Source organism: Sus scrofa, chromosome 3 (genome assembly GCF_054392235.1).
Source record: "Sus scrofa isolate SSC_HxYL_T2T_F1_AM1 chromosome 3, Sscrofa_HxYL_maternal_Yorkshire_Landrace_v2.0, whole genome shotgun sequence".
Taxonomy (NCBI): Eukaryota; Metazoa; Chordata; class Mammalia; order Artiodactyla; family Suidae; genus Sus; species Sus scrofa.
Window position 1 is genome coordinate 137,235,503 of NC_139385.1, and position 17,278 is coordinate 137,252,780.

At 52.9% G+C, this 17,278-nt stretch overlaps 1 protein-coding gene across 15 annotated transcripts in view; it reads right to left on the reverse strand.

Annotated features, from left to right (window-relative positions):
- LPIN1 (lipin 1) overlaps positions 1–17,278 on the reverse strand; it is a 133,508-nt gene that overhangs the window by 62,929 nt on the left and 53,301 nt on the right. Inside the window, exon 1 of one of the 15 annotated variants that reach the window (XM_021085567.2) lies at positions 15,890–17,233. The exons of 13 other annotated variants lie outside the window; for them this stretch is intronic. The gene's annotated coding sequence lies outside the window, so the exon portion shown is untranslated. Of the gene's footprint in view, positions 1–15,889; positions 17,234–17,278 lie in introns of those variants that run through there. One more of the 15 variants, XM_085015351.1, reaches the window with a different exon arrangement.

Here is a 17,278-nt window from a genome sequence, read left to right on the forward strand (position 1 = left end):
GTTCGTTACCACTGAGGCACAGCCAGAACTCGTGCTGTACCATTTTAAATGATGCCCTCTGGATCAATACCATACTTCCTCCCTCAGATGAGGAAGCGGGCAGACACTCAGTGGGGGCAGACCTGGCAGTGCAGCCGCCTCGGCTATCAAAGGCCGGTACTTAATGACATAAAATCCAGCACAGTTTAACTCTGTTTAGCAGTGCACGTTAATTTCCCCGGGCAAGGGAGGGGAGGACAGTTCCTGAAAAGATGAACAATATAGAGAAGGGTCATCTGTAACCCTGATACTTCTTCCAGGAAATCCCTTTATAAGAGAAATTATCATCGCAACGGTCAACCTAGATTTTAACACGCTGGACTCATGGACAAACATAAACCTCTAGCTGCACAGCGGTGCCCATGGTGTAAATGACATTTTTGCTCAATTTCTTTCAGATACGTGGCCTCGTGTCCACGTGACTCTCACGGTAACGCTGTAGGTGTGAGGCCTTTCAGATGAGACAACCCAAGGACAAGCAAAAGCGCCCCAGGAAACAAATGCCCAAGATCCCAATCCCGGATCGGACCTCGGCTTTGGTTCTGTCGAGACCCGCTCCCACCCCCCACGGCGTCCTCCCCCAGCTTCATCGCCCTCGTGTATGAGCTACAGTCACCCCCGAGTGACAGGGACGCCAGCAAGGCTCTGCCAGCCCCGCTCCTGGGAAGGCCTCAGGACCTGCCGGCCAGTGTTTTATTCATAGGAAAGAAAAACCTCCCAACGGCCTGGGATTCCCATCTCTGCGGCCCAGCTTCTCGTCCGTGAGATGAGGACACTGGCCCAGGTGACCCGCAAGGTCCAATTCCAGCTCCAACCGTCCAAAGATAAAGGCTGCCCGCCTCAATCCTAAGCAACCAAAAGAGCATCTTTAATAATTGAAGTGAAACGCCGCTCTGTGCTCCTGTCCTCAAGACCAAAGCAGCCCTCCCGCTCTTAACGAGTAAATTCAAGGTTACCAGGCAGGCTGAGCTCCCCGACCCCCCCCGCCCCCGCAGAGACAGAGCCAAACTCAGATTCCTCAACTTCCAGCCCTGTGGTCTTTCCTTTGCGGGATCAGCGGGTATATTTTTCCACCACAAAAAATCACAAGTTGCTTGGAGATCTTTCCCTACCCTCTCCACCGAGGAATCTATTTGCAAATCTGAAGATACCTCCATTTGGAAGCAAAGCTGTTCTATAATTATTAGCAAGTGACAGGGTCGGGGCCCCACCTGGCAACACGCTTCCAGGAACTAAGCAACACCTACACCCTGGGGCTGCCGAAAGCGAGTGCTGAGAAGTTTTCAAAAGGCAGACTACATAAAAAGGAGGAAAAAACATGCCCTGGTGAGGTTGGAAAGAAGCAGGACCCCGTGCATGCTGTCGGATGGGGAGCAAAATAATGCAGCTACAGAGCACAGTATGACAATTCCTCAAAAAATTAAAAACAGAACTGCCAGATGACCCAGCAATTCCACGTCTGGGTACACAGCCAAGAGAAATGAAAGGAAAAGATACCTGTACACTGTGTCCATAGCAGCATTACTGCCAAGAGCCAAAAGGTGAAAACAACCCACGTGACCACAGATGGATGAATGGATACACAAATGCGGTGTCGTACACACAGTGGAATATTATTCAGCCTTAAAAAGGAGGGACAGGAAGTTCCCATGGTGGCGCAGTGAAACAAATCCGACTAGTATCCATGAGGATGCAGCTTCAATCCCTGACTCGCTCAGTGGGTTAAGGATCCTGTGTTGCTGTGGCTGTGGTGTAGGCTGGCAGCTGTAGCTCTGATTCGACCTCTAGCCTGGGAAAGGGACATTGTGGCAGATGCTACAGCATGGATAAACCTCTACAGCCTTACACGGAGTGAATGAGCAGTCACAAGAGGACAAATAGTCTATGATCCTACCTATGTGCGGAACCTAGAGCAGATATGACTCACAGACACAGAAGGCAGACAGGTGACTACCGGAGCAAGGGTGGGGGCAGGGCGGGGCGAGTTCATATTTAATGGTTACAGAGCATCAGTTTTTTGGTTTTTGGTTTTTGTCTTTTTGCCATTTCTTGGGCCGCTCCCGCGGTGTATGGAGGTTCCCAGGCTAGGGGTCGAATCGGAGCTGTAGCCACCGGCCTACACCACAGCCACAGCAACGCGGGATCCGAGCCGCGTCTGCAACCTACACCACAGCAGAGCATCAGTTTTGCAAGACGAAGAGAATTCTGGAGCTGGATGGTGGTGACACCCATACGTGACTACACAGCCCGCGAGGATGTGGGTGGGTTAAGTCTCCTGAACTGTGTGTACACTTAAAATGGTTCAAAGAGTCAATGGTAGGTCCTGCATATTTGACCACAATTTAAAAAGAATTTGCTTGCAAGCAGGGGTGAAGGAGATGTCTGCCTTGATCAGATCTCCTTTCAGGAAAATGAACATTACTTGGTGCCAAAGTTTTCTTGAGTGACAGCTCGGGCCCAGGTCACCCCGGGGCCCTGCTCGGCCAGCCGGAGGCGAGCAATGCTCTTCAACTGCCCCCCTCGGGGTCTCCTCTAAACGCAAGCTGGCAAATGTGCAAGGAATACGAGAACAAACCAGCAGGGCACAGGTTCCTAAGTTTTATCTCCATCAGTCCCATGTGAAGTAAAAGGCGCTGGGAAGAAGCTCCTTTGATCTCAGCGAAGAAGCCGGGCCAGCCAGGGTTCCCCCTCCCGCCACCTCCAGCCATGGTGACCACTGGGACGCAGGAGCAGGGCCGAGGGGAAGGTTCGCCCTGGAGAAAAAAGTGCCTTTGTGACCTCAGGGGAAGCCAGCGGTAGGTGCCACCTGTACACAAAGCAAACGCCGAGATTTCCAGTTGAACGGCTTGGAGACACCTGTTCTCCACTCACCCCACACCCTGAATTACCTTTAAAATCTCCTGATTTTTATCTCAGAATTTGGCAGGAAATACCGGCTTCACCTGACAAGGCTTCCTTGACCACTTGAAACAGGCTTCCGCAGCCCTAGTTCAAAAGTTGCTCAAGAAAAGCTGAGGGAAACCTCCCCCAAAAAGCCTCCAGCCAAGCCGGGGGTCTCCAAGCTGTGCTGTGGATTTTCAGAGCAGCTCTAAGGTTAAGAAACAAGTAAGCATATGTTTCTTAACGTGACACCTTCTAGCTTGAGCTCTTGGGATTTAACTAATTTTCTAAGGTTATTCCATCCCATTGAAATAATGCTTTTCCAGGAGTTCCCATTGTGGCGCAAGGGAAACGAATCCGACTAGGAACCATGAGGTTTCGGGTTTGATCCCTGGCCTCGCTCAATGGGTTAAGGACCCGGCGTTGCCGTGAGCTGTGGTGTAGGTCACAGATGCGGCTTGGATCCTGCGTTGCTGTGGCTCTGGCATAGGCTGGCAGCTACAGCTCCGATTCAACCCCTAGCCTGGAAACCTCCATAGGCTGTGGGTGCGGACCTAAAAAGATAAAAGACAAAAAAAAAGAAAAGAAAAGAAAAGAAAAAAGAAATAATGTCTTTCCAGGTATTCCTCCCTAAGTTAGAAACCCCTGTAGGACTTGTATTAAGTCTCAAATAGATCCTACACCATGGACACAAATCCGTGCGCGCATTCCCACCAGGGAGCCTAGCCACAATACCACTCAATAAACAGCATGTTCAGCTTCAAGAGCATCAGTTATTAAAACCAAACACCGGGGTCAATTATTTGAGGCCACCCCCCTCCCCAGCCGTCAGTTCAGGAATCAGTGGTCTTGCTCATTTGTTGTGCAAGTGGATAAAAGTGATTTTGATTCCCTTTCTCGTTCCTTCCAGGAGACCATTATGGGAGGCAGGTTATCTGGAAAATAACCAACTTTCTGTTTTAACAGTGGGGTCTGCTCCCTGGAAATGGAATGGTCAGGCTGTGGTCACAACATCTAACTCTGAGTCACTCTTTTCCAGGAAGGCTGGTGGGTCAGGTCAGGCCTGAGAACCCTCACGGTGGCAAAGGTCAAAGGGAGTGCACAGCTCTCAATAAACACGTCTCTCAGAACTACCATTTTTGCTAAATCTCTCTCAGCTTCACTTTTCTTTCTATCTTCTTCTCTTTAAGAACCAAATGTGAAAAAAAAAAGGAAGTTCCTGCTGTTGTGCAGCAGGTTACAAACCCAAGTATCCACAAGGATGCGGGTTTGAACCCTGGCCTCACTCAGAGGGTTAAGGATCCAGCGTTGCCACAAGCTTCATCATAGGTCGAAGATGCAGCTTGGATCCTGTGTTGCTGTGGCTGTGACATAGGCCAGCGGCTGCAGCTTCAATTCAACCACTAGCCTGGGAACTTCCATGGGCTGCAAGTGCAGCCCCAAAAAGAGAAAAAAAAAATGTCCCATGAGAGTTTGCAATCACTCCTTAATTTGTATGGGTCACCCCTGTGTCCTCCTCTGCAGGTCAGGCTACCTCGTTCCTCTCCATGCCCAAAATAACTCACTGCCCGTGAACCTCCTCCTGGGCCCTCCTGTGCAGCTAATGCCATCACCTCCTGTCCCGGGCAGCTGCTTGATGAAAGCAGGCTGCCATTTGTCCAGTGGCTGGACAGGCCCCATCCTCCAAGCTGCCTGCCGTCCATAAGGACAAGCAGGGGGCTTGCACATCTCTGGACACCCACCCGTGGCACCCGGCCCTCCCTAGGGACCCAGGAAATGCTTCGGCCACATAGGACCGCAGTTTCTTTAACTACTTCCCAGGCTGCCTTGGATGACACTCCTCAGCCTTGGCTGGGAGCCTAGTCTCGTATATTTGTCTGTTAAGCTGCGTACCTCTGGAAGGATTTAACTGCATTAGATGTGCCGGGCGACTGGCATCCAAACCTGAAATGCGTTAACGGCTGGGAACACTCGTGCATCGGGCTGATGAGAACAGAGGATGCTCCAGCCGCGCTGCCTCTGTCCTGCTCCGACCACAGTGGAACACATGCCTGTCCCAGAGTGGAGGACCAGGGCGCAGGCGCCGTCCGTGTCCTCCTGGTCATCAGGGCGAGGCTGGAGGGGCGCGGTGAGAGGGGCTCCGCTTAGCAGGGCTGCCCGCAGGGCTGCCACGGCCACACGGGCCTGCGCCACAGTCTAAGGTTTTAATGGGGAAAGAGCGGACAGGCCACCGCACACAAAGAATGAGAAAACGTTCTGGAAGCACATGAAAGAGAACTGCTGACAAGAGATGACCTAACTAGACTCCGGTTTCAGCAGAGGCTAACCCGCGGTTCCTCTTTCAAAGGACATCCAGGACGAAGCAGCTCTGCAGGCCCCCTGAGAAAACAAATCCTCCTGCCCGCAGGACGTTACCTTCCTGTCCCTCGACACAGCCCCCCCCCACTCATTCTCGTTTTCAAGAGGCTCTCCAGGGAGCAGCAGGTGCAGCCCGGGGGCACGTGCTTCCTGGAGCAGCCAGGGACTCCAGGGATAGTTAGCGGAGGTGAGGGAATAAAAAGATGGTTGTGAGAAAGATTTCAGTGCTCTGGAAACCACAGCGAGGGCCTGGCGACTGTGGAGAGAAAGGAAGACTCTAGAGCCATCAGCCAACGCCCACCCCGTGGAGGCTGCAAATCCTTAAGGCATCGCTAATCATGAGAGCACTTTTTCCTGGCTCCTCAGCAAAAGGCCATGCAGGCCTCCACGCGACGTGCGTCTACTACTTCACGAGATACAAGACTCCTTTGCAGGAGTTCCTGCCATGGCGCAGTGGAAACGAATCTAACTAGGAACCATGAGGTTGCAGGTTTGATCCCTAGCTTCGCTCCGTGGGTTAAGGATCCAGCGTTGCTGTGGCTGTGGTGTAGGCAACCTAGCCTGGGAACCTCCATATGCCACAGGTGCAGCCCTAAAAAGACAAAAAGGCAAAAAAACCGAAAAACCCTCCTTTGCATAGGAGAGTTCAGCTAGTGTAAATCTAACGCCCCGCCCCGTGCGGCGCTCAGAACCAACATCATGACCCCAGTTCCAACGAGGAAGTGCAGCACCAGGCTTGGGTGACATTCAGGGCAGCACAACCAGTAAGTGGCCACGAGGGACGGGAGCCCCGGCTCACCCCCTCGTCTTTCCTGTCATCCTTTGAAAGCACCGCCTGCCATCTCACTGGACAGAACGGGTATAAATCAGTGAGGCTCAGCTCAAGAAAAGTCAGTCGGTTGTGTAGCTGTAGAAAACAGATACCGAGCATCTAGGTCTAAAAGTCAGATAACGTTCAGCCCACATTCACACGTGTCCAGGGCTATTCAGATGGTCAGAGATCGGAGCTACAGTCAGGTTTATAGAGAGGCCATTCCAGAGCCAGGGTTGAAAGCACAAGCTAGGAGACCAAGCTTCTAAGAGAACTAAATCACTAGAAGGAGTGAGCCTACCATCCATGGGAGTATTCAAAGAATCTAAATCATGAATTGATGAAGACGTTATAAAGGGAATTCAAGAATGGGACGCTAAGGGGATGATTCTATGACCCCGTCATAACAACGTGATGAAATCAACAAGACCTCACCCCAAGCATCCCATGGGCTTTGGAGTTGTGGTTTTTTGGGTTGGCTTTCAGAAGTAGGGGAGGAGTTCCCGTCGTGGCGCAGTGGTTAACGAATCCGACTAGGAACCATGAGGTTGCGGGTTCGATCCCTGCCCTTGCTCAGTGGGTTAACGATCCGGCGTTGCCGTGAGCTGTGGTGTAGGTTGCAGACGCGGCTGGGATCCCACGTTGCTGTGGCTCTGGCGTAGGCTGGTGGCTACAGCTCCAATTGGACCCCTAGCCTGGGAATCTCCATATGCCGTGGGAGCGGCCCAAGAAATAGCAAAAAGACCAAAAAAAAAAAAAAAAAGAAGAAGAAGTAGGGGAGAGGGGTCTTGGGGCATTATTTGGTCCCATCATAAAAAATTCCAGATGTACAGACACCAAGATACACCCACCACCTCCAGCGCAGCTTGGCAAGTATGGGTATGAGGGGAACAGGCCTAAAATTCACAAAGTAGAAATAAGAAAATGGGAACTATTCTCTCCCAGGAACATAAAACTCTTGAAGGCAATGCCCCCAACTAAACTCACTGCAAACACGGTTTAGACAACAGGCTCATAACACACTTCTTGCCAACACACAGGCCATGAAAGATAAGGATCAGAGTCTGAACCATAAAAACCATACGACGTTAGGGGTGTGGATCAAAAAAAAAAAAAGTTGTCTGCCATTTCGGTAAACAAGCAATGTTGCCTGCCTCTGGTAAACAACCAACATTGCCGCCAGCGGGCCATCAGCCGCTGCAGCCGCCCCAAAGGTGCGCCCTGAGGGGAATTCAGAAGGAGACAAACAGGATGCTGGCCCCAGATAGTAAAGACGGCTTATCAAAGGAATCGTTTCAACGAGCCCAGACTCTTGCACCTGCCCATACACAGCCAAGCACTAAAATCATTAACCTGGGTGTCTGATTAGCAGTAACCTCCAGATGTTCAACTACAGTTTTGTTCCAGCACAAACTCCTGTATATGCGGTTCCTCCCTCACCTGTCTGGAGCAGGTCCTCAGAGCATCTGAGAGGCCGCCTCCCACGCTACATCCAGTGAGGTCCCGGAACAAAACATAACTCACACCTTGGAGGTCGTGCCTATTACTATTATTGCTGCTGGTGTTGCTATTTGGTGACGGGGCCAGAAGGCCTGGAGCATCTACAAGCCATGTGCAGGGGACAAGGGAGTCACACAAGCTCTCCGATGAGGGCTCACCAGCAGCCATCGAGAGCAAAAGCATTAAACTAGATGATGACTTTGAAAAGGTCTTGGTCCTTGGAAAACACAGGCTGAAAGTGAACTGTTGTCATTTATTCCCGGAGCGAGCGACGAGGTAGGTCAGACTCGGTCGTGGGCTCTGGATGCGTTCACATCCCCCCGGCTGCCCCTCCTAGGGCTTCTTAGATGATCCATTCAAAACGTCCCCCGCAGTCCTCAAGGCCCCAAAGGTCAAAGCCGCTCCTTTATTCAAGAATCGAAGGCACCTTTGGCACCTTCAGCTTCTGAATGACTCATGACTTCGGGGGGGTGGGTGCCACAAACCCACCGCTGCGTGTGCAGAGGCAAACGTGTATCTGTCACCTCTACCCTCACAGTAGGTGGCCTCAGGGACACTTGTGCAATCTGGATTTGAGGAACACACAGGGAGCTTCCTGATTGGAAGGCCAACCCAACACCATGCGAGGACAGGCCTCCGGCTTTGTTTTCCTGTTACCAGCAGCAGCGGTCCCCAGCCAGCGCCAGCTCTTCGGGGCCCACCGATACTCCATCCAGCCTGCCGGCCACTTTGGTTAAAGGAGCATATCAGAGAGACCGCTAAAGAGCCAGAGTTTCCTGGCAACACTAGGCAAAGATAATAACGGCAGCAAACCAGTGTGACACAAACCTTTAAACCCGCTGTCCACTCCCACATGCCATTAAGGTTGGTACCTGGTCCAGAGGGTGATGATTTAAAGGGTTGAAATTGCTCAGTTATCGTAATGATGCAAGGGACACAATTTCCCCATTTTGCAGAGAAGGAAATTGAGCTTTAGAGTTTAACTTGGACAGGGGAAGGGGTAAAAGCACTTCTCCAACCCAGCTAAAGGCCACATCCAACAACACTGTGACAACACTGTGACAATCCCACCAGTCTTCTGTGTGACTTGACTTCCCACCTACGTATGGGGCAGCCCCCAGACTTTAAATTATATACGCAGCAAGGTGTAACACACAGCATCTGAAAAGATATTCAGTTCTCCAATGGTGAGGCCAAAATTATCCGCTGGGGTGTACTTTAATAGCTTTATGTCCTAGTCTGGAAGTTGGTCGGCTTGCTCCAGAGGTAGGGCTGTGCTTGCCGGTCGGGCCAGGACAGCAGACCAGCCTCATCCTCCACATTTCCAGGTGGTGCACACAGGTAAGCAGAAGATGCTCGGGGCAGGTGCACAGACTCGGCTGAGCCCAGCCACCAGCTAACAGTCAGGGGCACAGGGTCCTTGAAGCTCTGAAAAGGTCTCGTTACTTTTGAATTAATGAAGAAAAGGGGCAAAGAAATTGACTAGTAAAATCTGAATTAAATATGCATGGGGAAAATCTTCTCCTCCTAGAGTTCCCATGGTGGCTCAACGGTAATGAACCTGACTAGTATCCATGAGGACGCAGGTTGGACCCCTGGCCCCGCTCAGTGGGTTAAGGGTCTGGCGTTGCCATGAGCTGCGGTGTAGGTTACAGACTCGGCTTGGATCCCAAGTTGCTGTGGCTGTGTTGTAGCCAGCAGCTGCAGCTCCGATTTGACCCCTAGCCTGGGAACCTCCATGTGCCTTGGGAACAGCCCCCCAAAAACCCTTCTCCTCCTCCTTTTTATCCGGATCCACCTCAAGGATCTAAAGCCATCTCTGAGGACCCGTGCGCAAAGAGCCCAGGCCCGCCCTTCCTACACATGCCCGCCCCCTGCACGTGGCAGGTCACCTGAACGCTCACCTGTGCCCAGTGCTGGGCTTGACACCATCAGCCAAGGCTAATTCCAGTCCTGAGAAGCTGAACTTCTGTTAACGTCACTGGCTCAGTTATGGAACAAACGAATGCGGATATCCGCTGATGATCTTTCTAGAAGCTGAAGACTCTGCTGTGGGAGAGTGATATTCTTTCCCTGGGCGTATCCAAGCCCTTGGGCTTGTAGGTGGGACCCTTCCTGCTCAGGGACACACGATCTGCCTCCCAGGGTTCTCCCCGCCTCGCCCTGGGTGCGGGATGTCTCTTTCTCCCTTCTCCCGGTGGGACTCGGCCATGTGAGGTCAGCTGTGTGACTGATGGCCCCTTGGGCCCTGACACTGCAGGAAGGAGCTGTCTGCCCCCCACCAGGCCTCAGAGGGATGTGGGAGGGGAGTCTCCACTGGCCACCCCGGCCATGCTCCTCTGAGCACATTCCACCCCATGTCTTCCATCTGGGTCCAAATCTGAGGTCTGACCAGCTCTGAGTACAAAGACCAGGCTGCTTGGGGTCTGGCCAAGGTCACATTCACCCGGGAGCTAATGAGATAAAGGCCAGTTTCCCTAAAAGCATTTAAAACAAGACAATTTCTAAGAAATTTCAAAAGTGATATAATGACTAATTAGACTTGCATGAAAATGAAATTGGTTTATAAATAGCATATCCTCCCCTTACTATTTATATTAATGGCAAAGAGGAAGTCTTTCTTCTGAGCCTTGTGCATTGATACTTATCGGCTGGCAAGGGTGATAAGTTACAGAGAAATGACAAAAAAGGAAGTCTAACTTAAGGGCAGCGTGATGCAGGAAATACAAGGCCAGGCTGAGAGTCCAGGGCCCTGGGTGTCATCCCCACCCCGCTGCACCGACAGCACACGTGGGGCCAGGTCCCCTCCCTCCCGGCCAGTCGGACCCAGTGAGTCCATCAGCTGCTCCACGTGTTAGTCTGATTGTCCTGAACGAAGCGCTGGGAGAAGCTCCTTACACAAAAGAGCAAACTTCTGGCTGTCCTGGTAATTTCTGGGGACTGGGGAGTTTACTGGCAGGCCGGCATTCTTCAAGAGATGCTCTGGTCCAAAGTAAGGAAACGCCTAAAAACTCAAGATGCTTTTTTTTTTCCCTTTTAACAGCTGCATATGGAAGTTCCCAGGCTGGGGGTCCAATCAGAGCTGCATCTGGAGCCTATGCCGCAGCCACAGCAATGCCAGATCTGGGCCGCATCTGCGACCTATGCCACAGCTTGTGGCAACACCAGATCCTTGACCCACTGAGCGAGGCCAGGGACTGAACCCACATCCTCACGGATACTAGTAGTGTTCTTAACTAGCTAAGTCACAACAGAAACTACACTCAAGATGCTTTTTAAAAGCTCATAGGTCGGACTAATACTTCCTGCAAAGCATTAGTGCTCATACTTCCTGCCAATGAGCCGACAAAACCAGAGGCCCTGGGTGCTCCAACCAGAGTCCTTTCTGAATTAACCAGGCCCGGCCCATCGCAGCTCAGCTCCAGACCCAGAGGAAAGGCGAGCCAGCTCCAGGCCATCCCGAAGGGTGGAGGGCAGCGGGGGAGGTGTGGGGAGTGCATGTGTCCGATCGAGGGGGGCTGTCGCTCAGAGAGAGTGAGACGGAAACTGAGACGCCCAGAACGACTCCAGACACGCAGCAAAGAGAGCGCATAGGCGTGGTAGGTTTCCTCCTCCTTCAAGGCCCCCACAGGGCAGGGGAGCCCCACACTGAGGCTAATCTTCCACCTGCTGGCACAGAGCAGATTCACCCATGCATCGGTTACCCCCATCTTGTGTGGTTCTAGAAAGGGGGCCCTGCTAACCCTTGGTCAAGGTGAGGCAATGGAGAGCTCAGGACTTCTCACCTCATTATTTCGACAGACAAATCAGTATTTCACCCAGAACTGGCAGAATTCTTCCACAGACTGCCAAGAAATATTGCTTCCTTGGAGCTTCTGCCAAAATTCAAAACCCCAGCCCCAGCTCTCATCACCCCGCAATTTTGCTGACACCATCCGCCTTTAGACTCCAAGGTCAATCCCCAGACCCACTCAATAGAAAAACGGTCCCAAAAAGAAAGAGGGTTCCCCGAGAAAGGGGTCCCTTTGGTCATGATGCGTGAGATGTCACTCAATCCTAGTCATCAGTTATGACCTACAAACCAAACGAGGCCCTGCGGATGATCCAAAAGCAAAGCATTTGTAAAAACCTGAGGGCTGGGGAGAAGAGGGAAAAACCAGACACTCCCCACTCACTGCCGGTGGGCGAATGTCAACAGGGCAGGCATCGCGGTAGCAGCTGCTGCTTTTGTTTGTTTGTTTGTTTTGTTTTTTGGTTTTTTTTTTTTTTTTGTCTTTTTGCCTTTTCCAGGGCCGCACCTGCGGCATGTGGAGGTTCCCAGGCTAGGGGTCTAATGGAGTTGTAGCCACTGGCCTACACCACAGCCACAGCAACTCGGGATCCGGGTCTGCAATCTACACCACAGCTCACAGCAGCGCTGGATCCTTAACCCACTGAGTGAGGCCAGGGATCAAACCCACAACCTCATGGTTCCTAGTCAGATTCGTTAACCACTGCACCACAATGGGAATTCCTGCCATTTTTTTTTTTTTTTTTTTGCACATGCTAGCAAATGCCAGCAATTCTTCTGCAATAAGAGCCAGGTACAAAGCAGTAACCAGGGCACTGATTATAACGGAGAAAATTAGAAACAAATACCTATAGGACTTTGGTTAGTTATGGACCACTCACACCATATAATCAGAAATTATGAGGCTGTTAAAAAAAAAAAAGGAGGGAGAGATAGTTCCCCAAATACTAATAGAAAAAGGCATATATATTGCATGAAAAAAAGCACAAAAATATTTATAATATGAACCCATTTTTAAGAAATACAAATACACATATTCTGATACACGCGCACAAAATTCTGGACTGCTTTCCATGCTGAGCAAGGTTCGCAGGCTCACCCTGGGGACCAGGTTGGGGGTGGTGGGTAGAGAAGGGGGGAGATCTTTGCTTTTTGTGCAAATATTTCCAGTGTTGGTTTCGGGGTTTGGTTTTTTACATGTGCACGTATCAGTTTAGCATTCAGTTTTTAATGACCGCTGAGAACCGGGCGAGGGATGGAAAAAACCTGGCCTGCTCTGGGTCAGGGTCTCCCCGTCACCCAAGGAGGGGGTGGTGGTGGGGGGTGGCTCTTGCATTGGTCACAAAGGTCAGACGGGCGACTGCTCCTCCAGCACTGGGATCTTGCAACACTCAGGTCTTATAATCCCATGTGATAGATCTTCTCCGGTGCCGGCCAAGGAGGACACAGGGCCTGGGCAGTGCGGGGGGGAGGCATCTGAATGAGACGGTGGCCAAAGTGCTGGGCAAAACAGGCTCAGGTTCGAGCCTGGTCCCCTGGCTCTTCATGTAAGTCATCAACGGAGCGCAGGGCTAGGCTGCCTCTCTTTACATACCTGCAAGGGCCCTCTGTCCATCCAGGTGTGTGTCTTGGTCAAAAAGAAAGCCCTGCTTTGGGGACTTCTACTTCTGCAGGGCCCCCCACCCACTCCACACAGAAACTCATGGGGGGGGGGGCGCTAAATATACCTAAATGCTCAGGAGGGCGCCTACGGTTCGGGGCTGAGAGCTCAGCCCCAGGGGCGGCTGGTTGGTGCTCACTGCTCAGCTCTACCGCCCACTGACCGTGACCACAAGCCTCTTTCTAATTCTCAGCCCCTCAGTACCTACAACGCGGATGATGCTAACAGCGCCCCCCCCAGGGGATGGTTGTGAGGCAGGACGCAAAGTACCTTTCCAAGCGCACAGGCAAACGGAAGCCAGGGGCCAGCCCTGTGGTCACAAACGGTGCCAAAGCCTGGCCCGTGAGTCAGGGCTGTCACCTGACAATGCTTTGCATTTGTCGACTGTTTAAACTGCACCCTCCCACAAAGCCCCAGGCCAAGAAGACTACTGGGTAAAATTAATACGAAAGTCGGAAGGGTCTGTTCCCATTCCAGCAGGCTGGGAAAACATTTCCATTTTGCTCAAAAATGGGAGCCCAGAGGCCACCCCAGGTTTGGCCACATTCTGGGATGATGCAAGCTGACTGGCAGCAAAACTCTCTTGCCAAAGCAGCTGCCAGGGAGCGTGCCATGTTGCGGGCCTGTCATCCCATGACCCTCGAGGCTTCGATCTTGCCTTCTGTAAACCAGGGGTGGACACCACGTGAAGCCAATGAAGGCAGAGGAAGAGTTCACCACAACAGAGAATGCGTGTGTCCAAGGAGATGCCAGGCCCTCTGGGAACAAAGCACACGGCGTCAACACGCCCATCGTGTCCCCGGAGCCCTGCGCCAGCAGCGCGTCTCAGATGCAGGGTCTGCGGCCAGCTTTAGAAACAAACAGGCAGTCGACGCAAACCCATGACTCTGCTCTAACAGCCTGTTGCTAGCTTTTTCTGGAAAGACCCAGCACTCAGCACCAGCAAAAAAAAATCTAAGCTGTTGCACGCATCCCAAACCTGCTCAGTGGGTTGAGCGACGTTAGGACCACTGGCGCGGAGAAGCATCTCACACTGAGCCTGTCCAGTCAGTCCTACCCGGCCTCCAGCTGGACAGGGGAGGTGGCAAAGCGCCCTGGGCCACCCCCCAGCAGGCAGTGAGGGGTGCTGAGCCAACACACGCAGGTCCCGTCCCCACACGCCAGGCACTCTGTCCCAAGCACCCCGTCTTCCCTCCACCAAAGCTCGCACACACATGTGCGCGCACACCGCCCCCCACAACGAAGACAAGCATCAGAAAACAATACCACACCTAAGATGAGCACGCCCTGGTATTCTCTTTTCTATTTTGTTTCACTTCTTAAAAAGCACTGATGGGCCTACAAGACTGATTTTCGGACCCGTGGATTGGAAGCTGCGCTGGGAAAAATTCTAGCTGATGGCCAGCCCCGGGGCTCCCTGCAGCAGAAACACAGATTCCTCAAAATACTCCAGCTGCACACACCCCAGCCCCAAGGCCAGGGGCTGCTCACTTCTTGTTTGTTGAATAAAGGGTGGGGAGAAGGGGCGGGGGAGGGGGGGAACATGGGAAGAGGAAGAAGCCCAGGCACGCACAGGGAAGGGGGGAGGACACGGGAAGGAGGGGGCAGGTCACAAGCTCCCTGATGGCCCCCAAGTCAGGAGGCTCCTCACCCCCGACCCCCGCCTCGTGGTTCCATGAGGCTCCAAGCGGAAACCACCCCCGGGGGGGGCAGAGTCCCCAGCACCCTGGGGCAGCCCTAATCAAGGCATCCCCTAAGCTGGACCCGCTGCCCGGCAGGAAGGCAGGCGTCGGGCCGGCTCTCTCTCTCCCACTCTCAGCTCACAGCCTAGAGAGCTCCCATTTCACAAACAGCCATCAGATAGGCTCCTGGAGTCGGCTCCACATTAGGAATCTGTCAAATCACTGATGGGCTGGTCCCGGCTCTGCCCAGCTTTTCACAAATCCCATTCTGATTTCAAGTGAGTGCGCTTATAAACGGGGCTCAGGGAAACCTTGGCCCATCACCCGCGCCCCCCAAGGAACCCACCCCAAGGCTGCCCGTGCGATCGTGCACCACAGCCTCACGTGTTCCTTGTTCCTCGTCATCTCACCAGCTCCAAGTTCTCAGGCCTCGGTGACGCTGAGGAAGTGTGACCGGCAAACAGGTCAAACCGCCAGCCTCAGCGTCCCCACTGGATCGCTGTCTTCTAGGTGTTTCTCAAAATGCTCCAAAAGCCGCCGCCACCCCAACAGACCTTCCCCAGAAGGTGGAATGTGCTGCCTGCAGCCCTCAGCCCCCCACCCCCACCCCGCCGTGGGCACACCTGCCCAAGTCAACTTATCTCAATTAGGCGCCTGTTAGAATTTGAATCCAGAAGAGAAAGGATGCAGGTGAGGCCAACTCAGTGTGAGACAGGGTCGCACAGGGATGACTGACAGCCCGGATGACTGACAGCCCAGGACTGTCCCCAGGCTACAAATAGCCCTCCTCACTGGCACCCTGTGTTCCTCCCTTAAAATAACAGTGACCACAGTGACCCCTGTTTCATCGCAGGGGCTCCTGAGTATCTCAGTTAACTTTTACAATTGCTTTTACAATAACTTGTGAAGGGGAGCGATTATCTCTTCATTTCATAGAAGAAAGCGACGCTCCGAATTTGTCATTGGCCCAAATTAGAGGTGAAAACTACAAAGCCAAGTTCTCTGTACCAGCCCGGGTACCCCACCGGCCATGGTGGCCTCAGGCCTTCTTGTGAAATATCTTTCCATCACCTGCCCTCCCCTTCCTTCTGTTCCAGGGCCCTGAACACAGACTTCCTTCTGTGAGGCCAGCCACCTGCCCTTCCCCAGGGCAGACTTGTTCTCCTCACCTTTCCTGGGTCCGCTCAAGAGGCTCAGGACCAGGAGATCCGTCAGTCCCCGTCAGTCCCCCACTTGAACGCCCAAGTGCTCTCGGAGCAACAGGACTCAGCAGGTCTGTCCCCTGCAGCCTGCTCCTTCCCAGAGGGCTGAGATCTTTGATGCTGGAGACCCGGGTTGGTGAAGGCACTCGGACGAGGCCCCAGGGCAAACTAAGGCAGACCTCAGAGGAGAGCCCACGCCTGCAGACCCTATAAGGTCAGGTCCAGGTCTCTGCCCAGGCCTGGCTTCGGAACAAATGGCCCTACACACAGACAGGCATAAAAGTTCCAAAACAAACACTCAGAGACAAAAATGCTCAATGATAAAACAGATGTTAGCAAATACAAAGCATTATCCAAATACAAACCATACGACAAACAGATCTTCCAACATTTCTGGGGGGAAGAACTGTTACGTGTGCGTTTATGTCTCCATTACTATGCATTCGTCAATTGCTTACTTTCATTCATAAGACCCAAATTACTGAACAGGGGATAAACAGCAAATTTCACCATCCCCTCCCACGACCCGCCGCCTCCCACGAAAACATTGTTAGAGGCTCTTCTTTCCCAAACACCCCCACTCTCCCGGGGAAACTGCTGGGTTCTAAAAACTCTGAATCAATACTGCCAGTTGTTTTAATCAAGTTTCCTGTTTCGTGGTCACAACTAGGTTGACATCTGCTTTGTCCACGACTGCCCTCCACCCAGGTAACCAGCCAGTTATCTATTTATCTACACACTGGGGCTCCGTGGCACTTAAAAGTTACCTCAAAAACCCTACGTTTCATCCCACTTTTTCCTGGCCTTCCCCAAAGGAAATTATTTGCAAGGGGATCTGATGGGAGGCCTAGCACCCATCAAGCTGCAGGAAAGGTGCACAGAGCCTGGCAAAGGAGAGACCTGACTGTAATCTGACAACCGAGATTCCGACCCCGGGCTCAGCCGGCTGCCCGGCGGCTGTGTGACCTTGGGCTCGTAAATCTCGCTGAGCCTCAGTTTCCTCAACAGCAAAGCAGGAATCCTAATACCACCACCGTCCCCGGAATAGTTTCATAAATGTCCCCGGCGCTGAGCAGGGACTGCTCGCCGCGCGGGGAGAAGCCACCCGTCCTCCCAGGACGGTGCTAGTCTCGAGGTCCAGGGATCCCGCGGCCGCCCCTCCAGTCAACCAGGCCGGTCAAGGTCAGCCCTGCAGGAGAAGGCCCGAGGGATGCTCACGAGGCCGCCGGGCCCCGAGACCTGTTTCTCCGCCTCCCTCTCAGAACCACTTTGCTCTGAAAGGGCCGCGGGGACAGAGCGCGGTCCCCGAGCGTCCGGGTGGGCACGCATCCCCCCCGGTCCGCTCCGGCCTGGCCG